This window comes from Arachis hypogaea, chromosome 1, assembly GCF_003086295.3.
Source record: "Arachis hypogaea cultivar Tifrunner chromosome 1, arahy.Tifrunner.gnm2.J5K5, whole genome shotgun sequence".
NCBI classification, from domain to species: domain Eukaryota; kingdom Viridiplantae; phylum Streptophyta; class Magnoliopsida; order Fabales; family Fabaceae; genus Arachis; species Arachis hypogaea.
In genome coordinates, this window is record NC_092036.1 from 70,277,101 (window position 1) to 70,283,407 (window position 6,307).

Sequence of the window (6,307 nt, forward strand, 5' to 3'; positions counted from 1 at the left end):
CAATCCCTGAATCCTACTTGGAATACCATAGACAAGGTTTAGACTTTTCGGACTCTCAAGACTGCTGCCGATGGATTCTAGCTTATACCACGAAGATTCTGGTTAAGGAACCCAATAGATACTCATTCTAGCTTATTTGCTTGTAGAACAGAAGTGGTTGTCAGGCACGCGTTCATAGGTGAGAATGATGATGAGTGTCACATAATCATCACATTCATCAGATTCTTAGGCGAGAATGGATATTTTAGAATAGAAATAAATAAGAGTTGAATAGAAAAATAGTAGTACTTTGCATTAATTCTCGAGGTACAGCAGAGCTCCACACCTTAATCTATGGTGTGTAGAAACTCCACCGTTGAAAATACATAAGTGATGAAGGTCCAAGCATGGCCGAGAGGCCAACCCCCAATGTCTAAGATCGCATAAACTGATCAAAGATGTCTAATACAATAGTAAAAAGTTCTATTTATACTAAACTAGTTACTAGGGTTTACAAAAATAAGTCTAAGAGCAAAAATCCACTTCCGGGGCCCACTTTGGTGTGTGCTTGGGCTGAGCTTGAGCTTTACACGTGCAGAGGCTTCTCTTGGGGTTAAACGCCAAGTTGAGACGTGTTTTTGGCATTTAACTCTGGTTTGTGACGTGTTTCGAGCGTTTGACTCCAGAATGTAGCATGGAACTGGCATTAAATGCCCCTTTGTGTCATCTAAACTCGAATAAAGTATGGTCTATTATATATTTCTAGAAAGCCCTGGATGTATACTTTCCAACGTAATTGAGAGCATGCCATTTGGAGTTCTGTAGCTCAAGAAAATCTATTTCGAGTGCAGAGAGGTCAGAATCCAACAACATCAGCAGTCCTTTGTCAGCCTCCTATCAGATTTTTGCTCAAGTCCTTCAATTTCAGCCAGAAAATACCTGAAATCATAGAAAAATACACAAACTCATAGTAAAGTCTAGAAATGTGAATTTTGCATAAAAACTAATAAAAACATCCCTAAAAGTAGCTAGATCCTAGTAAAAACTACCTAAAAACAATGCCAAAAAGCGTATAAATTATTCGCTCATCACAACACCAAACTTAAATTGTTGCTTGTCTCTAAGAAACTGAAAATCAAATAGGATAAGAAGAAGAGAATATACTATAAATCTCAAAATATCAATGAATATTAGTTCTAACTAGATGAGCGGGACTTGTAGCTTTTTGCTTCTGAACAGTTTTGGCATCTCACTTTATCCTTTGAAGTTTAGAATGATTGACATCCATAGGAACTCAGAGTTCAGATAGTGTTATTGATTTTCCTAGTTAAGTATGTTGATTCTTGAACACAGCTACTTTTATGAGTCTTGGTCGTGGCCCTAAGCACTTTGTTTTCCAGTATTACCACCAGATACATAAATGCCACAGACACATGACTGGGTGAACCTTTTCAGATTGTGACTCAACTTTGCTAAAGTCCCCAGTTAGAGGTGTCCAGTGCTCTTAAGCACACTCTTTTTGCTTTGGATCACGACTTTAACCACTCAATCTCAAGCTTTTCACTTGGACCTGCATGCCACAAGCACATGGTTAGGGACAGCTTGATTTAGCCGCTTAGGCCTGGATTTTATTTCCTTGGACCCTCCTATCCATTGATGCTCAAAGCCTTAGATCCTTTTTACCCTTGCCTTTTGGTTTTAAGGGCTATTGACTTTTTCTGCTTGCTTTTTCTTTTTCTTTTATATTTTTTTCGCCATTTTTTTCGCAAGCTTTTGTTCTTCACTGCTTTTTCTTGCTTCAAGAATCAATTCTATGATTTTTTAGATTATCAATAACATTTCTCTTTTTCATCATTCTTTTAAGAGCCAACAATTTTAATATTCATAAACAACAAGATCAAAAATATGCACTGTTCAAGCATTCATTCAGAACACAAAAAGTATTGTCACCACATCAATATAATTAAACTAATTTCAACGATGAATTCGAAACTCATGTACTTCTTGTTCTTTTGTATTAAAAATATTTTTCATTTAAGAAAGGTGAAGGATTCATGGAATTATTCATAGCCTTAAGACATAGTTACTAAATACTAATGATTATGTAGTAAAGACTCAAAACATAGACAAACATGAAGCTCAAAAATCGAAAAACAGAGAAATAAGAACAAGGAAGTTAAGGAATTAGTCCACCTTAGTGATGGTGGTGCCTTCTCCTTAAAGGACCAATGGTGTTCTTGAGCTCCTCTATGTCTCTTCCTTGCCTTTGTTGCTCCTCCCTCATAGCTCTTTGATCTTCTATAATCTCATTGAGAATGATGGAGTGTTCTTGGTGTTCCACCCTTAATTGGTTCATATCATTACTCAATCCCTCCAGAGAAGTGCTGAGTTATTCCCAATAGTTGTTTGGAGGAAAATGCATCCCTTGAGGCATGTCAGGGATTTCTTGATGATGAGCTTCCTCATGTGTCTCTTGAGATCCATGAATGGTCTCTCTTGTTTGCTCCATCCTCTTCTTAGTGATGGGCTTGTCCTCTTCAATGAGGATGTCTCTTTCTATGACAACTCCAGCTGAGTAGCATAGATGGCAAATGAGATGAGGAAAAGCTAGCTTTGCCAAGGTGAAGGGCTTTTCGGCTACTTTGTAGAGTTCTAGAGAGATGACTTCATGAACTTCTACTTCCTCTTCAATCATGATGCTATGGATCATGATGGCCCGATCCACAGTTACTTCGGATCGGTTGCTAGTGGGGATGATGGAGCGTTGGATGAACTCCAACCATCCTCTAGCCACAGGCTTAAGGTCCAGTCTTTTTAATTGAACCGGCTTGCCTTTTGAGTCTCTTTTCCATTGAGCTCCTTCCACACATATTTCCATGAGGACTTGGTCCAACCTTTGATCAAAGTTGACCCTTCTTGTGTAGGGGCGTGCATCTCCTTGCATCATAGGCAAGTTGAATGCCAACCTTATATTTTTCGGACTGAAATCTAAGCATTTCCCCCGAACCATTGTAAGATAATTCTTTGGATTCGGGTTCATACTTTGATCATGGTTCCTAGTGATCCATGCATTGGCATAGAACTCTTGAACCATTAAGATTCCGACTTGTTGAATAGGGATGGTAAGAACTTCCCAACCTCTTCTTTGGATCTCATGTCAGATCTCCGGATACTCATTTTTCTTGAGCATGAAAGGGACCTCAGGAATCACCTTCTTCTTGGCCACAACTTCATAGAAGTGGTCTTAATGGGCTTTTGAGATGAATCTCTCCATCTCCCAGGACTCAGAGGTGGAAGCTTTTGTCTTCCCTTTCCTCTTTCTAGAAGTTTCTCTGGTCTTAGGTGCCATCAATAGTTATGGAAAAACAAAAAAAAGCTATGCTTTAACCACACCAAACTTAGAATGTTGCTCGTCCTCGAGCAAGAGAAGAAAGAATAGAAGAAGAAGAAGAAGATATGGAGGAAAGGGAGAGATGTGTGGGTTTCGGTCAAGAGAGAGAAGAGAGGGTTGTGTTGTGTGAAAATGAAGAAAGATGGAGGGGTTTATATAGTGGAGGGAGAGGGAATGGGGTTCGGTCATTTAGGGTGGGTTTGGGTGGGAAAGAGATTTTGAATTTGAAGGTAGGTGGGGTTTCTGGGGAAGAGTGGATGGATGTGAGTGGTGAAGAGGTGATGGGGAAAAGAGATTGAGGTGATTGGTGAAGGGTGTTTGGGGAAGAGTGTTATTGGATTGTATGAAGAAGAGAGAAGGTGAGTTGAGGTAGGTGGGGATCCTGTGGGGTCCACAGAACTTGAGGTGATCCTGTGGGGTCCACAGATCCTGAGGTGTCAAGGATTTATCATCTCTGCACCAATTAGGCGTGTAAAACGCCCTCTGCATGCAATCCTAGCATTTAATGCCAGACTGATGGTTGTTTCTGGCGTTAAACGCCAGCTCTATGCTTGTTTCTGGCGTTAAACGGCACTTTACTGCTTGTTTCTGGCGTTTAACGCTAGCTTTCCTCAGGGTGCAATCCTGGCGTTTAAACGCCAGACTGCTGCTTGTTTCTGGCATTCAACGCCAGCTTCATACTCTGTTCTGGCATTAAACGCCAGCCAGATGCTCCTTACTGGCGTTTAAATGCCAATAAGCTCTTCCTCCAGGGTGTGCTTTTTCTTCTGCTATTTTTTATTCTATTTTTAATTTTTGTAATTGTTTTGTGACACCACATGATCATAAACCTAATAAAACATAAAAGAACAATAGAAATATAGATAAATAAAAATTGGGTTGCCTCCTAATAAGCACTTCTTTAATGTCAATAGCTTGACAGTGAGCTCTCATGAAGTCTCACAGGTATTCAGAGCATTGTTGGGACCTCCCAACACCAAACTTAGAGTTTGAATGTGGGGATTCAACACCAAACTTAGAGTTTGGTTGTGGCCTCCCAACACCAAACTTAGAGTTTGACTGTGGGGGCTCTGTTTGACTCTGCATTGAGAGAAGCTGTTCATGCTTCCTCTCCATAGTTACAGAGGAAGATCCTTGAGCTTTAAACACAAGGTAGTCCCCATTCAATTGAAGGACTAGCTCTCCTCTGTTAACATCAATCACAGCTCTTGCTGTGGCTAGGAAGGGTCTTCCAAGGATGATGCATTCATCCTCATCCTTCCCAGTGTCTAGGATTATGAAATCAGCAGGGATGTAAAGGCTTTTAACCTTCACTAACACGTCCTCTACCAATCCATAAGCTTGTTTTATTGAGTTGTCTGCCATCTCTAATGAGAGTCTTCCAGCTTGTACCTCGAAGATTCCCAGTTTCTCCATTACAGAGAGTGGCATAAGATTTATACTTGACCCAAAGTCACACAGAGCCTTCTCAAAGGTCATGGTGCCTATGGTACATGGTATTAAGAATTTACCAGGATCTTATTTCTTTTGAGGTAAAGTTTGCTGAACCCATGTATTTAGTTCACTAATGAGCAAGGGAGGTTCATCTTCCCAAGTCTCATTACCAAATAACTTGGCATTCAGCTTCATGATGGCTCCTAGATATTGAGCAACTTACTCTTCAGTTACATCTTCATCCTCTTCAAAGGAAGAATAGTCCTCAGAGCTCATGGTATTATGACTAAGTCTCTATGGTCTCTATATGAGCCTCAGATTCCTTTAGGTTCTCAATAGGGAACTCCTTTCTATCTGGAGGACGTCCCATGGAGTCTTCCTCATTGGGATTCATGTCCTCCCCTTCCTCTTTGGGTTTGGCCATATTGATTATATCAATGGCCTTGCACTCTCTTTTTGGATTTTCTTCTGTATTGCTTGGGAGAGTACTAGGAGGAGTTTCAGTGATTTTCTTACTCAGCTGACCCACTTGTGCCTCCAAATTTCTAATGGAGGACCTTGTTTCATTCATGAAACTTAAAGTGGCCTTAGATAAATCAGAGACTATGTTTGCTAAGCTTGATGGGCTTTGCTCAGAATTCTCTGTCTGTTGCTGAGAAGATGATGGAAAAGGCTTGCTATTGCTAAACATGCTTCTTCCAATATTATTAAAGCCATGTTGAGGCTTTTGTTGATCCTTCCATGAGAAATTTGGATGATTTCTCCATGAGGGATTATATGTGTTTCCATAGGCTTCACTCATGTAATTAACCTCTGCCATTGCAGGGTTCTCAGGATCATAGGTTTTTTCTTCAAAAGATGCCTCTTTAGTACTGTTGGATGTGTTTTGCAATCCATTTAGACTCTGAGAGATCATGTTGAATTGCTGAGTCAACATTTTGTTCTGAGCCAATATGGCATTCAGAGCATCAATTTCAAGAACTCCCTTCCTTTGAGGCATTCCATTACTCATAGGATTCCTTTCGAAAGTGTACATGAAATTGTTATTTGCAACCATGTCAATGAGTTCCTGAGCTTCTGCAGGCATTTTCTTTAGGTGAATAGATCCACCTATAGAGTGGTCTAATGACATCTTAGACAATTCAGACAGACCATCATAGAATATATCCAATATGGTCCATTCTGAAAGCATGTCAGAAGGACACTTTTTGGTCAGTTGCTTGTATCTTTCCCAAGCTTCATAGAGGGATTCACCTTCTTTTTGTCTGAAGGTTTGAACATCCACTCTAAGCTTGCTCAGCTTTTGAGGAGGAAAGAACTTGGCTAAGAAAGCCGTGACCAACTTATCCCAAGAGTTCAGGCTGTCTTTAGGTTGAGAGTCCAACCATACTCTAGCTCTGTCTCTTGCAGCAAAAGGAAAAAGCATAAGCCTGTAGACCTCGGGATCAACCCCATTAGTCTTAACATTATCACAGATCTGCAAGAATTTAGTTAAGAACTGAA

At 40.2% G+C, this 6,307-nt stretch overlaps 1 non-coding gene across 1 annotated transcript; it reads left to right on the forward strand.

Annotated features, from left to right (window-relative positions):
* Positions 1-5,990: 5,990 nt before the first annotated feature.
* Positions 5,991-6,098, forward strand: LOC112714403 (small nucleolar RNA R71). The gene has a single exon (XR_003159238.1). It is a non-coding gene; the product is annotated as a small nucleolar RNA R71 (small nucleolar RNA).
* Positions 6,099-6,307: the final 209 nt, after the last annotated feature.